This window comes from Pseudophryne corroboree (assembly GCF_028390025.1).
Source record: "Pseudophryne corroboree isolate aPseCor3 chromosome 7 unlocalized genomic scaffold, aPseCor3.hap2 SUPER_7_unloc_7, whole genome shotgun sequence".
NCBI classification, from domain to species: Eukaryota; Metazoa; Chordata; class Amphibia; order Anura; family Myobatrachidae; genus Pseudophryne; species Pseudophryne corroboree.
This window is the reverse complement of record NW_026967616.1, coordinates 606,970-629,044: the sequence shown is the minus strand read 5'-3', so window position 1 is coordinate 629,044 and position 22,075 is coordinate 606,970. Positions and strand designations below refer to the sequence as shown.

At 46.9% G+C, this 22,075-nt stretch overlaps 1 non-coding gene across 1 annotated transcript; it reads left to right on the top strand.

Annotated features, from left to right (window-relative positions):
• The first annotated feature begins 20,966 nt into the window (after positions 1 to 20,966).
• LOC134987151 (U1 spliceosomal RNA) lies at positions 20,967 to 21,132 on the top strand. Its single transcript, XR_010192875.1, has one exon. It is a non-coding gene; the product is annotated as a U1 spliceosomal RNA (small nuclear RNA).
• Positions 21,133 to 22,075: the final 943 nt, after the last annotated feature.

The window sequence follows — 22,075 nt, the reverse complement described above, 5'->3', positions numbered from 1 at the left end:
AGTCCGCACTTGAGACGGGCACCCAGCATCCTCTACGGACTACGAGAAAAAGATTTACCGGTAGGTTTAAAATCTTATTTTCTCTAACGTCCTAGAGGATGCTGGGGACTCCATAAGGACCATGGGGATTATACCAATGCTCCAAAACGGGCGGGAGAGTGCGGATGACTCTGCAGCACCGATTGAGCAAACATGAGTTCCTCCTCAGCCAGGGTATCAAACTTATAGTATTTTGCAAAGGTGTTTGAACCCGACCAAGTAGCAGCTTGACACAGCTGTAGTGCCGAGACCCCTCGGGCAGCCGCCCAAGAAGAGCCCACTTTCCTCGTGGAATGGGCCTTGACCGATTTCAGTAACTGCAATCCAGCCATAGAATGCGCTTGCTGAATCGTGTTACAAATCCGGCGAGCAATAGCCTGCTTTGAAGCAGGGGCACCAATCTTGTTGGTTGCATACAGGACAAACAGCGCTTCAGTTTTCCTGACTCTAGCCGTCCTGGCCACGTAAATTTTCAAAGCCCTGACCACATCAAGTAACTCGGAATCCTCCAAGTCACGCGTAGCCACAGGCACCACAATAGGTTGGTTCATATGAAAAGATGAGACCACTTTTGGTAGGAATTGAGGACGGGTCCGCAATTCCGCTCTATCCACATGGAATACCAAATATGGGCTTTTATGTGACAAAGCCGCTAATTCCGACACTCGCCTAGCCGAAGCCAAGGTTAATAACATGACCACCTTCCACGTGAGATAATTTAACTCCACTGTTTTAAGTGGTTCAAACCAGTGTGATTTTAGAAAACTTAACACCACGTTAAGGTCCCAAGGTGCCACCGGAGGCACAAAAGGAGGCTGAATATGCAGCACTCCTTTTACAAAAGTCTGAACTTATGGAGGAGAAGCCAATTCTTTTTGGAAGAAAATGGATAAGGCCGAAATCTGGACCTTAATAGAGCCTAATTGTAGGCCCAAATTCACTCCAGTTTGTAGGAAGTGAAGGAAACGGCCCAGATGGAATTCTTCCGTAGGAGCATTCCTGGCCTCACACCAAGAAACATAATTTCGCCATATACGGTGTAATGTTTTAACGTTACATCCTTCCTAGCCTTTATCAGCGTAGGGATGACCTCAACCGGAATGCTAGGATCCGGCATTCAACCGCCATGCCGTCAAACGCAGCCGCGGTAAGTCTTCGAACAGACAGGGCCCCTGATGCAACAGGTCCTGTCTTAGAGGGAGAGGCCACAGATCTTCTGTGAGCATTTCCTGCAGATCCGGATACCAGGTCCTCTGTGGCCAATCTGGAACAATGAGGATTGTTCTCACTTTTCTTTGTCTTATTATCCTCAACACCTTGGGTATGAGAGGAAGAGGAGGAAATGCATAGACCGACCGGAACACCCACGGTGTCACTAGGGCGTCTACAGCTACTGCCTGAGGGTCTCTTGACCTTGCGCAATACCTCTGTAGCTTTTTGTTGAGCCGGGACGGCATCATGTCTATCTGTGGCAGTTCCCACCGACTTGTAATCTGTGCAAAGACTTCCTGATGAAGTCCCCACTCTCCCGGATGTAGGTCGTGTCTGCTGAGGAAGTCTGCTTCCTAGTTGTCCACTCCCGGAATGAACACTGCTGACAGTGCGCTTGCCTGATTCTCCACCCAGCGAAGAATTCTGGTGGCTTGTGCCATCGCCACTCTGCTCCTTGGCGGTTTACATGAGCCACTGCGGTGACGTTGTCTGACTGGATCAGAACCGGTTGGTCGCAAAGTAAGGTCTCCGCTTGACGTAGGGCATTGTATATGTTGATGTGAAGACAAGTCTCTTGACTTGACCAAAGACCTTGGAAATTTCTTCCCTGTGTGACTGCTCCCCAACCTTGGAGGCTTGCGTCTGTGGTCACCAGGATCCAGCCCTGAATGCTGAATCTGCATCCCTCGAGAAGGTGAGCACTCTGCAGCCACCACAGGAGTGATACCCTGACCCTGGGGGACAGGGTGATCAACCAATGCATCTGTAAATGTGACCCGGACCACTTGTCCAGTAGGTCCCATTGGAAAGTCCTCGCATGGAACCTGCCGAATGGAATGGCCTCGTATGATGCCACCATCTTTCCCAGGACTCGAGTGCAGTGATGCACTGACACAAGTTTTGGTTTCAATAGGTTCCTGACAAGAGTCATGAGTTCCTGGGCCTTTTCTATCAGGAGATAAACCCTCTTCTGGTCCGTGTCCAGAATCATGCCCAAGAAAGACAGACGAGTAGTAGGAATCAACTGCGACTTCGGGATATTGAGAATCCAGCCGTGTTGCTGTAACACTTTCAGTGAAAGTGATACGCGGTTCAGCAACTGCTCTCTTGATCTCGCTTTTATGAGATCGCCCAAGTACGGGATAATTGTGACACCTTGCTTGCACAGGAGCACCATCATTTCCGCCATTACCTTGGTGAAAATTCTCAGGGCCATGGAGAGACCAAACAGCAACGTCTGAAATTGGCAATGACAGTCCTGTACCGCAAATCTGAGGTACGCCTGATGAGGTGGATAAATGGGGACATGAAGGTATGCATCCTGTACACAAATGCAGACAACAGGTGTCAAGCCGTGTGTTGCCTTTGTCAAGCTGTAATAAGTAGGGATAAGGACGTTAACCACCTCGGAACATCCTCCCTTATACGACACCTGCAGCGCATTCATCATAAGTCAGTGACAAGTTCAAAAACTTTGGATGACAGCGGAAGCAGTCCACTGACCACTAAATCCCTCCCTCTTGTAACCAAGCTCCTGCAAACCACACCACCAACTCCCTCAGTGTCAATTTCCTCCTTAGACAGGAGAGCCAATAGTCCTGCAGGCCATGTCACTGGCAAGTCTGACGAGTCCTCTCCTGCCTGGGATTCCTCCGATGCATCCTTGAGTGTAACGCCTACTGCTGCTGGCGCTGCTGTTGTTGCTGCTGGGAGTCGTTCGTCATCCCAGAGGGGAAGTCGGAAGACCACTTGTACTACTTCCAGTAAGCAATTGACTGTCCAACAGTCCTTTGCGAGGAAGATGAAATATCACAGCAGTCATCCTGCTGCAAAGCGGATAACTCAGGTCTTGTCAGCCTGGGTGGTGAGAAACGTGGTTCCGGTATCCATCGTTAATTTAGAGGCAACTAGAGACTTGATTGAGGTACTGTGTCCCCGGTACCAAATACCCTCTAGGTTCCATTTCTCTAGGCAGGCGATACCGAAAATGTACACAGACTTCAGAAAAAGAGTCACCAGTGTCCTAAAAAATGCAGTTGTACCCAAGGTCCACTTGTCTGTGGTTAAGTGGAGCAGGGCAGACTCAGGACTATATGACTGTGACAGCCCACTGGGTAGATGTATTGCCCCCCGCAGCAAGAACAGCAGCGGCGGCACCAGTAGCAGCATCTCGCAATTGCCAACTCGTTCCTAGGCAGGCTACGCTTTGTATCACCGCTTTCCATAAGAGGCACACAGCTGACAACCTCTTACGGAAACTGAGGAACATCATCGCAGAATGGCTTACCCCAATTGGACTCTCCTGGGGATTTGTGACATCGGACAACGCCACCAATATTGTGCGTGCATTACATCTGGGCAAATTCCAGCACGTCCCATGTTTTGCACATACATTTAATTTGGTGGTGCAGAATTATTTAAAAAACGACAGGGGCGTGCAAGAGATGCTGTCGGTGGCCCGAAGAATTGCGGGCCACTTTCTGCCTTCAGCCACCGCATGTCGAAGACTGGAGCACCACCAAACATTCCTGAACCTGTCCTGCCATCATCTGAAGCAAGAGGTGGTAATGAGGTGGAATTCAACCCTCTATATGCTTCAGAGGATGGAGGAGCAGCAAAAGGCCATTCAAGCCTATACATCTGCCCACTAAATAGGCAAAGGAGGGGGAATGCACCTGACTCAAGCGCAGTGGAGAATGATTTCAACGTTGTGCAAGGTTCTGCAACCCTTTGAACTTGCCACACGTGAAGTCAGTTCAGACACTGCCAGCCTGAGTCAGGTCATTCCCCTCATCAGGCTTTTGCAGAAGAAGCTGGAGACATTGAAGGAGGAGCTAAAACAGAGCGATTCCACTAGGCATGTGGGACTTGTGGATGGAGCCCTTAATTCACTTAACCAGGATTCAATCTGTTGAAATCAGAGCAATACATTTTGGCCACCGTGCTCGATCCTAGATTTAAAACCTACATTGTATCTCTCTTTCCGGCAGACACAAGTCTGCAGAGGTTCAAAGACCTGCTGGTGAGAAAATTGTCAAGTCAAGCGGAACGTGACCCGTCAACAGCTCCTCCTTCACATTCTCCTGCAAGTGGGGGTGCGAGGAAAAGGCTAAGAATTCCGAGCCCACCCGCTGGCGGTGATGCAGGGCAGTCTGGAGTGAGTGCTGACATCTGGTCCGGACTGAAGGACCTGGCAACGATTACTGACATGTCGTCTACTGTCACTGCATATGATTCTGTCACCTTTGAAAGAATGGTGGAGAATTATATGAGTGACTGCATCCAGGTAGGCACGTCAGTATGTATACTGGCAGGAAAAAGAGGCAATTTGGAGGCCCTTGCACAAACTGGCTTTATTCTACCTAAGTTGCCCTGCCTCCAGTGTGTACTCCAAAAGAGTGTTTAGTGCAGCCGCTCACCTTGTCAGCAATCGGCGTACGAGTTTACTTCCAGAAAATGTGGAGAAGATGATGATCATCAAAATGAATTATAATCAATTCCTCCGTGGAGACATTCACCAGCAATTGCCTCCAGAAAGTACACAGGGATCTGAGATGGTGGATTCCAGTGGGGACGAATTAATAATCTGTGAGGAGGGGGATGTACACCGTGAAAGGGGTGAGGAATCGGAGGATGATGTTTGTGCAAGGAGAGATTGATTGATTGATTCTTTTTTGGTGGGGGCACAAACCAACCAGTCATTTCAGTCAGTCGTGTGGCAGACCCTGTCGCTGAAATGATGGGTTCATCAATGTTTTTCTTTTCAATCTAAGCCCCTGCAGTTTTCTGTAAGCATCTGCTTCGCTATGATGATCAACAAGTCACATGGGCAAACACTCAGGGCTGGAGGCGTAGATCTTAGGACCAGCTGCTACAAGCATGGCAGAGGTGTCACTATCACTGGTGACACCCAGAGAGGTGGCGAAGGAGATTGTAATGCAGTGCGCGCAGATAAGCAGCGCAATGGTAAAAAGGAGGCATGGTCTCATAGGTAGGGGCGTGGCCTGAATCACCATTTTGTTGCTCCGGGTATCCCGGGGGTTGGGGGCTGCACCCGGGGACTAGTGTGTGAGTGGTGCTGGCTCCTGCACAGTGACAGAAACTGGGTGTTGCACGTAATGTCACAGTGAAACACCCATATTCTGTCACTGAAGAAGAGCCGGCACTTTGGTGTCACCGCCCTTGGCGGGTGACACTCGGGTGTGTGCCGCAACCCTGTTGTGATGCCACTGACCCATGGGAAGCTTTACGTGGCTTACCCATGTGTTAGTAGCCCCAAGCATCTTTTGTGTTAGTCCCTGAAGAAAAACTTCAAATATTGTTTACAATTTTGTAATCAATGGGCCTAATTCAGTAAGGATTGCAAATTCTGCTAAGTAACAGAATTTGCAATCCTTTGGTTCGCATGCTGGGGCCACCCATCACAGGGCATGGCCACCCAGCATGCCGCCTCCCTTCTTGACCACGCTGAAATTGCAGTCTCAGTGCAGTTCAGCGTGATCATAAAAAATGGGTTAGCCTCCTGTTGGTGCAGACTGTACGTGTGCGCAGGAAGCCGCCACCATTTTTGTTATCGCAGCGGCTGCATGTGATGTCATGCAGCCGCTCTGACCACGCCTCCTGTTTCTCCGTTGCCGACCCCATTTTGTAGCCCTGCCCCTGCACCGCTCCATCTCCGACTTTGAAATGGATTGTTGCTGACCCCCCCCCCCCGCACCGATTGACAGTCAGAGGTGATCGCATTATCTGCGGGGTGCCACAGAAAATGCAGGCGCATGCGTATGCTCTTAGCAATTTTTGCAGTTGGATTGCTTATTGCGATTACAATCCAACCTGAATCAGGCTCTATTACCTATCACAATGCACTGCAGGTAGTACAAAATGGGGTTAATATAGGAGAAAAACCCCCAGAGCTGTGCTCCTTAACTGTCCCTGGTGGCTAGTGGAGCAGCTGCCCAGTAATCAGTGTCCACGCCAGTGCGCACACGGCCCGCCCCCTACAGCCACGCTGGATCTCGGTATAGTGTGGGCACCGAAGCCCCTTACCTCCCTTTCATCAGCGGCCTCGTGATCCCGGAGGGCGGTGTGTGTGTGACTGACCTTAGGAAGAAACCGGAGCCTCCGCTGCAGTGACCCAGCAACCAGGGCACGGGAGTATACTGCGCCGCTGGGAGTGATGGAGCTGCAGTAAAGATGTCTATTAGACCTAGCCTGCTGCAGCCCTTGTAGATTCTTATAAAAAAAGTTCTTCTTTTCTTGTCAAAATTAATAGCTAAGAATAGGCTGCCTGAGGCAGCCCCCTGTTAAGTGGCCTGCTACTGAAGGCACCAACTACAAACTGAGCTCCCTGTTCATGGAAGCGAGGTTATAGAGCAGGGGGCGCTGAGCATCTTGGGAACAGTCAAAAGCTTTGAGCCTGTTGGTGCCTCAGATCAAGATCCTACTCTACACCCCAATGTGAATCCTTGTGGAGTCCAGTGTACCCCACAGAAGAAATGAATGTGTCACACCCATTGGCAGCAACATTAGAATAGCTGCTGATGGGCACAATTGAGAAAGGAAGGGGGGAAAACATTTGAATCCAGCACATATATGTAATTTGAATATGTAATTTGTACTTTCCTACTTTAAAATGTAATGGATGAACCTCACCCTGTGAGAACTATCTTTATGATCAAGAGATCTCATATGCAAGATAAGTATGTGTTGGCAGAGGCGCTCACTGGGCAGAGATGCTGATCGCATCTCTGGCATGTGCCGGTGCACTGCGGCACCAGCACACACACACACACTTCAGACCTGATCTCCTGTTGTGTGAATATGCACAGCAGAGATCAGGTCTGAATTAGGCCCTATATACTGCTGTCAGTAAGGCAGGGATCTGCTGCTGCCAGTGAGGCAGGGATCTGCTGCTGCCAGTGAGGCAGGGATCTGCTGCTGCCAGTGAGGCAGGGATCTGCTGCTGCCAGTGAGGCAGGGATCTGCTGCTGCCAGTGAAGCAGGGATGTGCTGCTGTCAGCAAGGCAGTGATCTGCTGCCCACTATCTCCCTATCACCCCTGCCTGAGTCACACACTTTCCCTGTCACCCCTGCCCCAGTTACCCACTATCTCCCAGTCACCGCTGCCTCAGTTAACCACTATACCTGCGACCCCTGCCTCAGTCACCCACTATACCAGTCACCCCTGCTTTAGTCACCCACTATACCAGTCACCCCTGCTTTAGTCACCCACTATCTCTGTCACCCCTGCCTCAGTCACCCACTATCCCTGTCACCCCTGCCTCAGTCTCCTACTGTCCCTGTCACCCCTGCCACAGTCATCCACTATATCCCTATCACCCCTGCCTTAGTCACTGACTATCTCCCAGTCACCCCGGCCTCAGTCACCCACTATCTCCCACTCATACATGCTTCAGTCACCCACTATCTCCCAGTCATCCCTGCCTCAGTCACCTACTGACACCAGTGCAGACATTTCTGCTGCGGCCTCTCCACTCTCCAGCGTGAACATCCTGACGACTGAGGAAATCCGCTTCCCAGTTGAGGACTCCGGGAATGAACACTGCCGATATTGCTGGCAGATGACGTTCTACCCAACTGAGGATTTTTGATACTTCCAGCTTTGCTATGCAATTTCGAGTGCCGCCTTGATGATTTGTGTACACTACCGTGGTGGCGTTGTCCGATTGTATTTGAACAGGCCTGTTCTGTACTAGAGGCAGGGCCAGTGTCAATGAATTGAACACTGCCTGCAATTCCAGAATGTTTATCGGGAGGAGAGATTCCTCCCTGGTCCACCGATGGTGAAGGGTCGTCATCACGGCCATGACCTTGGTGAATTTCCGAGGTGCCGTGGCCAAACCAGAAGGCAGGACCTGAAATCCAAAAACTAACCAGGCACAGCACTGCTTAGCTTCCAACATCAGATGAGATTGGACATATCCAGTGTGATGCGGCTGTATTTGATTTTTGCTGTTTCTAACTTCTACTTCTAACTACTGGTACATCAATGAATAAGTTTCAAAATAGAATGCATCAAGAGAACGGTGTTGGTAGTATAAAACTACCTACAGCACCTGGTATTCCCAGGTGGTCTCGCATCCAAGAACAAACCAGGCCTAAAATCAGGCGATATTGGGCATATACAGTGTGGTGTGGCTGTAGATGAGCTTAGTGGTTTCTGTTAGAGTTCTTCTACGTCTAACTACTCGTACATAAATGAGTAAGCGGACGATTTATTAAACCTGGTGAAATGATAATTTGCATGGTGATAAAGTACCAGCCAATCAGCTCCTAATTGCCATGTCACAGGCTGGGTTTGAAAAATGACAGTTAGGAGCTGACTGGCTGGTACTTTATCACCTTGCACTTTATCAGTTCACCAGGCTTAATAGATCTGCCCCAATGTTTCAAAATGGAATGCATCAAGAGAACGGTGTTAGTATTGTAAAAATACACACAGCTCCTGGTATTTCCTGGTGGTCTCCCATCCAAGTACTAAAACCAGGACCAACACTGCTCAGCTTCCATGATCAGGAGAGATTGGGCAAATCCAGTGTGCTGTGGCTGTAGATGAGCTGGTGGTTTTTATTACAGCTCTTCTACTTCTAACTTCTGGTACATAAAAGAATACATGTAAAAATTAAATGTACCAAGAAAATGGTGTTGGTAGTTTAAAAACACCTAAAGAATCTGATACTACCAAGCAGTCTCCCATCCATGTATTAACAAAGTCCAATACTGCTTTGCTTCAAAAATCAAATGAGATTGGGCATATCCAGTGTGGTGTGGCTTTAGATAAGCTTTGTGGTTTCTGTTAGAGCTCTTCTACTTCTAACTACTGGTACATTAATGAATATGTATAAGGTTGTAGTTTATCCAATATGCCTTTACTACCTTACCTTTCAACCCCCCCTCCCTCCCCTCTTCTCCTTATAGCTTCCTTAGTTCTCTCCTCCTCATGTGTGCGTTATTTGTTTTCTCATACGTCCTAGATGATGCTGGGGTCACATTAAGAACCATGTGGTATAGACGGGATCTGCAGGAGACATGGGCACTTTAAGACTTTCAAAGGGTGTGAACTGTCTCCTCCCTCTATGCCCCTCCTCCAGACTCCAGTTTTAGTATTGTGCGCAGTGATACTGGATGCACTACAGGGGAGCTCTACTGAGTTTCTCTGAAAAGACTTGTTTGTTTTTTTTATTTTCAGGGAGGCTGCTGGCAACAGTCTCCCTGCTTCGTGGGACTTAGGGGAGAGAAGTATGACCAACTTCTAGTGAGTTCAATGGCTCTGCTTCAGGCTGACAGGACACCATTAGCTCCTGAGGGTGCTGATCGCTGGGTACGCCTAGATGCACACTCCCGCAGCCTGCCGTCACCCCCTTACAGAGTCAGAAGACAGGTGAGTAGCAGAAGAACAGAAGACTTCTTCTCCAGTGATGGCATTCTGAGGTACCGAGCAGCGAGCGGAACGCTGCGCGTCATGCTCCCACACAAACACAGGCACTGCAGGGTGCAGGGCACGGGGGGGGGGCACCCTGGGCAGCATAAATTCCTCACAAAAGGCTGGAAAAAGTGGACATTAGTGCCTGGGCACTGTCCTTACCCCGCTAGCGTAATTAATTATTTCTGAGCGGGACAGATACGCGCCATTACAGTAGCGGGGCTTCTTCCTCACCTCACCAGAACATCTTTAGAGCATTACAAGTCTATCACTATAGAGTTTATTATTTCCCAGACTGTGTACTTTTGGCGCTGGATTGTGAGCTGAAAAATCCTCTGTGTCCCTCTGACAGATTTACTGACGGTCTGTCCCCCATAAGCCGATGTGTCTGTGGGTACTTGGTACATGTGTGTCAACATGTCGGTGGCTGAATGTTTTTCCCAAGAGGAAACTATATTAGGAATGCAGACATATGATGGTGGCCCTGTTGGCACCACCAATAACTGACTGGGTAAAAGTTTCAGTAATATCAGAGTAAGGTTGGATAAATCTGTGTCCCAGACACAGACGTAGAGAATAGATGTGATGTTCATGGCTATGTTTCTTTTCCCTCAGGCCCCGCGGGGTCGCAAAAATGTTATTTTGCCCAGTTACTACACACTGATACTGACACGGATACTGATTCCTATGTCGACCATAATGTTTCCTGATTAGATCCAATATTGGCAAGGAGCATTCAGTACATGATTGTGGATATTAAGGACATATTAAAATCACTGAAGACCCTGCTGTTCCTGACAAAGGGGTCTATATGTATGTATATATAGATATATAATGAAAGCTGATGTAACGTTCCTCCATCTCTGTTTGAGAAAGTCTGGGCCAGCTCGACAAGATGGTTTCAAATCCCCAAAAGAATTCTGGTTGTTTATTTATTTCCCGCCGCGGACAGAATAAAGTGGGAGTCACCCCCTGTTCTGCACGGGGCCCTGTCACAAATCCAGCGGATCGTATGCAGGAAGCTACATTATTTCTAGTTATGTAACCAAGGGTACATTACTTAGACCTGCCATTACATGTGCATGGGTGAGTAGTAGTATTCAAGAATTGGTCGAATACCTTGTCATCCGATATAGATACCTTGGAGAGATGGGATACTCCTTACGTTGTATCATATCAAGGACACTGCAGCATACTTACGTGAGACTGCAAGGGATATAGGACTCTTGAGTTCACGGGCCAATTTCATGGCAGTCTCGGATAGGAGGGCATTGTGGATTCACCAAGAGAATGCTGATGCTGACTCCAAGAAGAAAGGGAGTCTCTTCCCTATGAAGGTGAAGCGTTGTTTGGTGACTGCCTAGTTAATTTGATCTCGGCAGCTCCCGCAGGTAAGTCAACCTTCTTGCCCTATGTTCCCTCCCAACGGATGAAGACGCATCATTATCTGATGCAGTCATTTCGGCCCAATAGATATGCAAGAAGTTAAGATTCCCCTTTCTTTGCAGGTAGAGGAAGGAGAAGAGGGAAGAGGTCTGCATCCTCTTCAAGATCGCAGGAGCAGAGATCATCCTCTGCTTCTGCCAAATCCACCGCATGACGCTGGGGCTCTCTTGCAGGAGCCCGCACCAGTGGGGGCACGTCTAAAACTCTTCAGTCAGTTCTGGATTCATTCGGACATGGACTTGTGTGTTTTACAAATAGTGTCCCAAGGGTACAAACTGGGGTTTCAAGACGTTCCCCCTCACCGATTGTTCAAATCGGCTTTAGTCAGCAGGGAGAAGGTTTTTATTCAAGCCTCTTCGTGGTCCCTAAGCCGGACAGCTCAGTCAGACCAATCTGAAATCCCTCAATTTCTACCTAAGGAAATTAAATTTCAAGATGGAATCTCTCAGTGCAGTGATCTCCAGTCCGGAGGAAGGAGATTTCATGGTTTTGGTAGACATAAAGGATGCCTACTTACATGTTCCCATTTAGCCTCTGCATCAAGCTACCTGAGGTTTGCAATTCAGTATTGTCATTACCAATTTCAGACATTGCCGTTTGGTCTGTCCATGGCTCCGAGGATTTTTACCAGGGTGATCGCAAGCAAGGAGTAACAATTATCCCGTACTTGGATGATCTTTTGATAAAGGCGAAATCCAGGGACCAGTTAGTGCAAAACATTGCACTCTCCCTGACAGTTCTTCAACAACATTGTTGGCTCCTAAACTTGCCAAAATCGCAGTTGGTCCCAATGACGCGGTTGTTGTTTTTGGGAGTGATACTGGACACAGAAGAGGTTTTCTTCCAGTGGAAAGGCTCTGGAGATCCAGAGTCTGGTCAAACAAATTCTGAAACCAGCAAGAGTGTTAATCCATCAATGCATTTGGTTGCTGGGTAAGATGGTTGCGGCCTACGAGCCCATTCAGTTTGGCTGGTTCCATGCCAGAGTGTTCCAGTTGGACCTGTTGGACAAGTGGTCCGGATCCCACCTACACACGCACCGGAGGATAATCCTGTCTTCCAAGACCAGAATCTCACTCCATTGGTGGCTGCACAGTTCTCACCTCCTAGAGGGGCGATGGTTCGGGATCCAGGACTTGATCCTAGGGACCATGGATGCAACCCTCCGAGGCTGGGGAGCAGTCACACAGGGGGAAAACGTCCAAGGAAGATGGTCAAGTCGGGAAAGTTGTCTCCACATAAATGTTCTGGAGTTAAGGGCCATTTAATAACTGCAGACACAGTACGCACTGGGACGGGTGCCCAGCATCCTCTACGGACTAAGAGAAAAGGATTTACCGGTAGGTATTAAAATCCTATTTTCTCTAACGTCCTAGAGGATGCTGGGGACTCCGTAAGGACCATGGGGATAGACGGCTCCGCAGGAGACATGGGCACTTTAAGAAAGACTTTAGTTCTGGGTGTGCACTGGCTCCTCCCTCTGTGCCCCTCCTCCATACCTCAGTTTGATACTGTGCCCAGTGGAGACTGGGTGCTTTTCAGGAGCTCTCCTGAGCTTTCTGACAGAAAGTATTTTGTTAGGTTTTTAATTTTCAGGGAGCACTGCTGGCAACAGACTCCCTGCATCGAGGGACTGAGGGGAGAGAAGCAGCCCTACTCTCCGAGTTGCAAGGTCCTGCTTCTTAAGCTACTGGACACCATTAGCTCCAAAGGGATTAGCTCCAAAGGGATTGGTACGCAGGATCTCACCCTCGCCGTCCGTCCCAGAGCCGCGCCGCCGTCCCCCTCGCAGAGCCGGAAGATAGAAGCCGGGTGAGTATGAGAAGAAAAGAAGACTTCAGAGGCGGCAGAGGACTTCATGATCTTCATTGAGGTAACGCACAGCACTGCAGCTGTGCGCCATTGCTCCCATACACCTCACATACTCCGGTCACTGTAAGGGTGCAGGGCGCAGGGGGGGCGCCCTGGGCTGCAATATAAACCTCCTTTTTGGCAGAAATATAACATATATACAGCTGGGCACTGTATATATGTATGAGCCCCCGCCAATTGTACAGTTTAAGCGGGACAGAAGCCCGCCGCCGAGGGGGCGGGGCTTCTCCCTCAGCACTCACCAGCGCCATTTTTTCTCCACATCACCGCTGAGAGGAAGCTCCCCAGACTCTCCCCTGCTTATACCACGGTAGACAAGAGGGTTGAAAAGAGAGGGGGGGGGCACATAATTTGGCGCAAATTACATACAGCAGCGCTACTGTGCAAACATTAAGTTACTGTGCTATTCCTGGGTTATATAGCGCTGGGGTATGTGCTGGCATACTCTGTCTCTCCAAAGGGCAGAGCCGGCCATAGGCAAACTAGGCAATTGCCTAGGGCATTTGATATGCCTAGGGGCATCAGCAACTTCTGCTGATTAACATGATATGCGGCATGCCTATATTCTATGTGTAGCATTTCATATGCAGATACAGCCACAGTCTCACACAGTATATAGGCGTGCTGCATATCATTTTAATCAGCAGAAGCTGCGTGTGCATCCTAACAACATAGCAATGCAAATAAGATGCATTTTAATAAAAAAAAGGTGCCCCAACGTTAGCATTGAGGCAAGATTTATGAGGACACATCTGTATCCAAGCAGAGGCAGAGGTCACAGTGTTAGTGGCAGTGTGAGTGCTGTGTGCATGTGAGTGGGTTGATTGTGCAGTAGTGTTCGGAATATGAGTAAGGAGCATTATGTGTGTCATGTAAAAATGCATTAATAATGTGCAACATATGTGTAAGGGGCACTATGTGTGTCATTATGTGTATAAGGGCATTAATAATGTGCGGCATATGTGTAAGGGACATTGGTGGTCATTCCGAGTTGTTCGCTCGGTAATTTTCTTCGCATCGCAGCGATTTTCCGCTAATTGCGCATGCGCAAGGGTGGTCATTCCGAGTTGTTCGCTCTGTAATTTTCTTCGCATCGCAGCGATTTTCCGCTAATTGCGCATGCGCAATGTTCGCTCTGCGACTGCGCAAAGTAAATTTGCTATGCAGTTAGGTATTTTACTCACGGCATTACGAGGTTTTTTCTTTGTTCTGCTGATCGTAGTGTGATTGACAGGAAGTGGGTGTTTCTGGGCGGAAACTGGCCGTTTTATGGGTGTGTGTGAAAAAACGCTGCCGTTTCTGGGTAAAACGCGGGAGTGTCTGAAGAAACGGGGGAGTGTCTGGGCGAACGCTGGGTGTGTTTGTGACGTCAAACCAGGAACGAAACTGACTGAACTGATCGCAGTTGTCGAGTAAGTCTGGAGCTACTCAGAAACTGCTGAGAAGTGTCTATTCGCAATTCTGCTAATCTTTCGTTCGCAATTTTGATAAGCTAAGATTCACTCCCAGTAGGCGGCGGCTTAGCGTGTGCAATGCTGCTAAAAGCAGCTTGCGAGCTAACAACTCGGAATGAGGGCCATTATGTGTAAAAGGGCATTAATAAAGGTTGTCATAATGTGTAAGACGCATTATGTTTATAAGGACATTAATGATGTGTCTCATATGTGTAAGGGGCATTACTGTGTGGAATTATGTGTATAAATGCATTACTAATGTGTGGCATTATGTGTATAAGGTGCTCTAATATGTAGCGTTGCGTATAGAAAGGGCATTTACTGTGTCGTCTAATGTGAATAAAGAGCAATAGGGTGTGGTGTAATGTAAATAAGGAGCAATTCAGTGTGATGTAATGTGAATAAGGCGCACTACTGTGAGAAGTAACGTTTATAAGGTAAAGTGATACTACTGTGGGATGTAATGTGAATTATGGACACTATCGCGTGATCAAATGTGAATAAAATTGCAGTACTGTGTGGCGGAATTTTAATTGGGGGTACTATTGTGTGGACATGCCCATTGCCAGCAAAAACACACCCCTTTTTGGACTGTGCGCCAAATGTGCGAACTGTTCCTGTTTAAAATATAGGGGGTACAAACACCAAAATAAGTACTGTTATGGGTGAGGGTTGATGGTGCTGGGAAAGAGGTGCAAGGTCAGAGGCGGAACCAGCGGTGGTGCTAGGGGGCACCAGGCAAAATCTTGCCTAGGACATCATATTGGTTAGGGCCAGCTCTGCCAAAGGGCCTTGTGGGGGAAATGTCTTCAGTAAAAGCATTCCCTGTGTGTGTGGTGTGTCGGTACGCGTGTGTCGACATGTCTGAGGAAGAAGGCTATATTAGAGAGGAGCGGGAGCAAATGAATGTGGTGTCTCCGCCGACACCTGATTGGATGGATATGTGGAATGTTTTAAATGCTAGTGTAAACTCATTGCACAAAAGATTAGACAAGGCTGAAGCTTTGGGACAGTCAGGGTCTCAACCCATGCATGATCCTATGTCGCAGGGACTGTCAGGGTCTCATAAGTGCCCACTATCCAGATTGTTGACACAGATACCGACACGGATTCTGACTCCAGTGTCGATTACGATGATGCAAAGTTACAGCTAAAATTGGCAAAATACATTTGATATATGATTATGGCAATAAAAGATGTTTTGCACATCACAGAGGAGCCCCCTATCCCTGACAAGAGGGTACATATGTACAAGGGAAAGAAGCCTGAGGTAACCTTTTCCCCTCACACGAGCTGAACGAGTTATGTGAAAAAGCTTGGGAATCTCCTGCAGATTTCCAAAAGGATTCTTATGGCGTATCCTTTCCCATCAACGGATAGGTAACGATGGGAATCCTCCCCTTGGGTGGACAAAGCATTAACACGCTTATCCAAGAAGTTAGCCCTCCCATCCCAGGATACGGCTACCCTCAAAGAGTCTGCTGACCGCAAACAGGAGATTACCCTGAAGTCCATTTATACACATTCAGGTACCTTACTCAGACCGGCAATTGCGTCGGCCTGGGTGTGTATGTGTAGTGCTGTAGCGGCATGGACGGATACCCTAGATAAGGATACTATTTTATTGCCCCTGAGGCATATAAGAGATGCTGTCCTATATATGTGTGTATGCAAACTACAGGTGGTGCTGCATGGCTCACACCCTTTTACTTGTCTTGTAGAGCAACTCTGGAGCTGTTACTGGGTCCAGCTGCTGCAAATAATCAGCTTGAATGCTTCAGGGGCTGGGGCATGGCCAACATGAGCCCCACACTGATGGGGGTGTATAAAGCGATCTAGGGGTCATCCAAGCGCAACCCCACAAAGGCCGCCATGCCCTGCGTGTTGGTATAGTGCGATGGATCGATACCATAGGTGTGCAGTGGGGAGCCTTAGATAAAGTATTACCTCAGGAGTTACCTTGTATACAGACAGAACGAGACTTGAGATGTATATCTCCTTTATATAGTACTGAAATAGCAGGATCAATACAACAGGTTTCAGTATCATCAGCTTATCTCCTTCTCCCTCAGAGACTCTTCTAGAAAGACACATGTGAGGTAAAAACAAACAAGTACATAACATATGCAACAGACAAACACTACATCTCTGTAACTATACAGCGCCATCTGCTGCCCCTGTACGGTAACTACATGCATATAAACGAAACCATAGTCTGTTGTCCATATTTCAACACCCCTTCTCAACAGACTGGGTTTCTTCAGTTAGACCCATCTTTGACGTAAGTCTCCAATATCTCTCTCTGGTAAGAGGCTTGGTCATGATATCAGCTGTCATATCTTCTGTTGGGCAATAGTTCAACTCTATAAGACCTTGTTCCTGTAGATCCCTCAGGAAGTGATGCTTGACATCAATGTGCTTGGTTCTTGGGTTCACTCTTTCTGTTTGCGCTAATGCAATGCATCCTTGATTATCCTCATATATCTTGAGGCATTCCTAGGTCTGATAGTAGTTGTATTAACCATACCACTTCTTGACTTAGTGTGAATGTTCCATCACCTTCTCTTGAGATTTGCATTCCCAAGTAATGCGTTATGTGGCCGAGGTCTTTTGTTTCAAACTGACGGTTTAGTTCTTGTAACAATTCAACTTCGTCCCCTTCTTGTTCGAAACAAACTAGCAAATCGTCCACGTAAATTAATACATAGAACCATCTTCCCTCTATCAACTTCGTGTAGAGACATGGGTCTGCTTTGCTTCTGATGAATCCCTTTTCTGTCAGAACTCCATTTATCTTTGTATTCCATGCTCTTGCTGCTTGTTTAAGACCATATATACTCTTGTTCAGTTTACATACGTGATCTGGGTTCTGAGAATCCACGAAGCCTGGTGGTTGTTCCATGTATATATCTTCCTTTAGTTCACCATGTAGGAAAGCCGTCTTTACATCGAAATGTTTCACTTTCATACCCTTTATGGCTGCTGTTAGGAGTAAGGTTCTAATGGTAGTGTGCTTCACAACTGGAGCAAACGTTTCATCATAATCTTCTCCAAATTTCTGTGAATATCCTTTAGCAACAAGTCTTGCCTTGTATCTTTATATTTTTCCTTCAGAATCATACTTGACCTTAAACGTCCATTTACATCCTATGGCCTTTTTGTCTAATGGTAGTCTGGTCAATGTCCATGTCTGATTGTCTTCCATTGATTCCATTTCTTCTTTTGCGGCTCCTAGCCATTTCTGTGCTTCTCTTTCAGAAAAATTTGCAATTTCTTCCCATGATGCCGGTTCTTGTATGTTAATGGCTTTTGCTTTGTAAGATAAACGTGTAGGTGCTTTTCCCTTATTTTCTCTTGAAGAGCGTCTCACACCCTCGGATGCACTCTCATGAGTGTCGCTGGTATTTGTCTTGTGTTGTACTTCAACTTCTTGAATGATCTCTACTTCATCTGTTTCTTTGAATTTGGTGCTTTCTTCTTCTTCAGTAGAGTCTACTGGAATTATGACATCATCTCGTGTTTCCTCTATGAATGTCACACTGTTGCTTATAATTACTTTTCCAGTTCTTGGATTTAAGATTCTGTAGCCTTTTGAATGTTCACTATAGCCGACTAGAACTCCCTCTTCTGCTCGGTTCTGCAACTTGCTTCGTTTTTCAGCAGGAATGTAAACGAAGGCTCTGCATCCAAAAACTCTAATGTGCTTTAAGCTGGGTTTCTTACCGTGCCACAGCTCATATGGTGTCTTCCTTACTGCTTTGGAAAGTAGTCTGTTTTGAAGATAGGTGGCTGTTGCTGCTGCTTCACCCCAATATTTATCAGGTAGTCCTGAATCTGTAAGCATGCACCTTATCATTTCTGTTAGTGATCTGTTTTTCCTCTCAGATACGCCATTTTGCTCTGGTGTATATGGTACTGTCTTCTGATGCTCAATACCGAGTCCTCTTAAGTACCGTTCTATTTTCTGTCCTGTGAACTCGCCTCCATTGTCGCTGCGAAGAGTTAGCATATTCCTCTTGAACCTGTTTCTGGTCATGTTCACATAGTCTTGCAGCTTTTCAAAGACTTCATCTTTACTTTTTATTAGATAAGTGACTGTGAACCTGGAGTAGTCATCAATGAATGTCAGCATATACCTTTTGTCTCCTACGGTTCGCGTTTTCATAGGTCCGCATACATCACTATGTACCAGGTCTAGTGGTCTGGAAGCTCTGTTTTCACTTTTCTTAGGAATTGTTGTCCTTGTCGCTTTCGCTTTTATGCAACATTGACACTTCATCATTTCTGAACAGTCTGACACTTTGAGATCCCTGGCTAGGTCTCTCTTCTGCATTTCCTTTATGCAATCTGGGTGTCTGTGTCCTAATCTTCTATGCCACTTATGAATACAGTCAGCGTGTTTCTGTGTACTCAGCTTTGCCTGCTGTGCTGAGATGTCCAGACAGTATAAATGTTCTTTTATTCTGGCTGTAGCTAGTGTTTCTCTTCCGTTTTGGATAAAACACTTATTATTCTGAAACTTTACAGTAAGTCCTTTTTCTACTAGATTCTTTACTGATAGCAGTGCTCCCTCAAGCTTGGGAACATATAGCACATCTGTTACGGGTATTTCTGTATAGCTGCCATTACCCTTGGAACATAGGAATTTACCATTCCCTTTCCCTTCTGCAATGATATTTGTTCCATCTGCTTGGTAGATTGTTTCTTTATGGTTCAAATCAAGTTCAGTAAAGAAGTCCTTGTTATTTGTCATGTGACTAGTCGCTCCTGAGTCTACATACCACTTTTCTGATAATTGGTTTACTGTCGCTTTAAATGTTCCATTCCAATTGTGTGCTCCTGTATCTGTAAGTGTGGCTTTGGCTCTTTGTTTGTGTAATCTTTCTGGTGGTTTGTGCTGCTCTGTCTTCCATATGGTGCAATCTCTTTTCAGGTGACCCACTTTCTTGCATCTGAAACATGCTCTTGTTTCCCTGGTGTGTGGCTTAGTGTCCGCCATTTTAAGTGCTTTCTCTGTGTCACTTTCAGTATTGCACTCTGTAAGCTCCTTTCTGCGTTGATACTCCTCTATGAGCCTGTTCTTCACAAAGTCTAGTGTGATTTCTGCTTCAGGTCTCATTTCTAGTGCGTTTATTAGTGCACTGTATGTATCTGGTAAACTGCAAAGGATGATGGCTACTATGTGGTTGCTTTTGATTTCTTCTCCCATTGACCTGAGCTGTATGGTTATCTCTAGTAGTGCACTGATGTGTTCTTGCATTGTCTTGCCTTTATTAAATCTCATTTGATATAATTTTCTTAATAGGAATAGTTTGCTGTTCAAACTTGCTCCTTCATGCACTCTCTGCAAAGCACACCACATGCCTTTAGCTGTACTCTCTTGTCTTATGTGTATAAGCTGTTCATCTTCCACTAGTAAACTTATAGTGGCTCTTGCCTGTCTGTCCTTCTTAATCCACTGCTGATCCTCTCCTTCAGGTCTGTCTGCATTTATAACATCCCATAAATCATCTCTGGTTAATAGCATTTCTACTTTAAACTTCCATGTTTGATAGTTCTCATTAGAAAGCTTGCTTGCAGCTAGTCTGAGATCTGTGTAATTTGCCATAACCCTTCCTTGTATAGATCTCTCTATTCTTCTGTGGTATTAAACTTGTTTTACTCACAGTTTTCTTTCCAAGGTTCTCCTGGGTTGTTTCTTGTGCGTTACACAGTCTGCTGTCTGCGCCTGCTGGGACTTGCAGTGCGACTCGTGATCTGGATGCTGCTTGGGATGCACTCCTGAAAACTTTATCTTGTACAGACTCCAGTCTGGGCCCATAACCTGTTGGTATAGTGCGATGGATCGATACCATAGGTGTGCAGTGGGGAGCCTTAGATAAAGTATTACCTCAGGAGTTACCTTGTATACAGACAGAACGAGACTTGAGATGTATATCTCCTTTATATAGTACTGAAATAGCAGGATCAATACAACAGGTTTCAGTATCATCAGCTTATCTCCTTCTCCCTCAGAGACTCTTCTAGAATAACCACATGTGAGGTAAAACAAACAAGTACATAACATATGCAACAGACAAACACTACATCTCTGTAACTATACAGCGCCATCTGCTGCCCCTGTACGGTAACTACATGCATATAAACAAAACCATAGTCTGTTGTCCATATTTCAACACTGCGTGACCATTTTCTCTTTTCATATGCAGACGAGGGTTGCAGCCAACTATACCCATTGCTTGGATGACATCACCATATGCGAATCCATCTGCTGCAGGCCTTCCCCCAGGAATGCTTGCACTAGTTGTTGCATTTGGTTTGTTGTTTGGGGGGTGCTTCAGTATTAGGCAGCCTTCTGCCCTCACACATTCGTCTGAAAATGTGTTCTCCCTGCAGTTGTTGTCCCCAGATGAGAGTTCCCTTGTGCTGCCTCAGTTGAATCTCCTTTACTTGACGGAGGTGTGCCTGAGCAGCGGCCCTCCCCAGCCCTATCTCAAATCATACTTATTTTGCTTAGGTGATACCATGGTCATGAAGATTGTTTTCCCAGGGTGAGGTTCATTCATTGCATTCTGGGTATGCTGACCTCTGTGATTTCCCCAAATGTGGGAATCTCGACTGCATAATTTGTGGTAGGGGGGGGGACTGCATTTGTGCTTTCCCCTGGTTGGGTCTGGTATAATTTAGATCTCATTGTCTCAGGTCTCTCTCCAGCCTAGTTTGCTGTCTGTTTCCACTTCTCTTTTCTTGAGCCCCTCCCTTCTATGCCCTTGCGCACTATCCTGACTTCTCCCGTCTGCTTACTTTGTGCCTTCCAACGCACAATGCGAACTACAGGTGGTGTTGCAGGGCCAACACCCTTTTATTTGCCTTACAGAGCAGCTCTGGAGCTGTTACAGTGCCCAGCTGCTGCAAGAAATCAGCTTGAATGCTTCATGGGCTGGGGCATGGCCAACATGAGCCCCACACCAAAGGAGGGTGGGGGGTGTTCAATGCGAACTAGGGGTCATCCAAGCGCCCCTTTTCTCTTTTCATATGCAGATGAGGGTTCCAGCCAACTTTGGCCCACTGCTTGGATGACATCACCGTATGCAAATCCGTCTGCTGCAGACCTTTCCCCAGGAATGCTTGTACTAGTTGTTGCATATGGTTTGATGTTTGAGGGTGCTTCAGTATTAGGCAGCCTTCCGCCCTCTCATTTTCATCTGAAAAGATGTGGTCTCCCTGCAGTTGTTGTCCCCAGACAAGAGTTCCCTTGTTCTTCCTCAGTTGAATCTCCTTAACTTGACGGGGGTGTGCTCGAGCAGCCGCCCTCCACAGCCCTATCCCAACACATGCTTTTCTTGCGTATGAGATCTCTTGATCATGAAGATAGTTCTCACAGGGTGAGGTTCATCCATTACATTTTAAAGTAGGAAGGTACAAATTACATATTCAAATTACATATATGTGCTGGATTCAAATGTTTTCCCCCCTTCCTTTCTCAATTGTGCCCATCAGCAGCTATTCTAATGTTGCTGCCAATGGGTGTGACACATTAATTTCTTCTGTGGGGTACACTGGACTCCACAAGGATTCACATTGGGGTGTAGAGTAGGATCTTGATCTG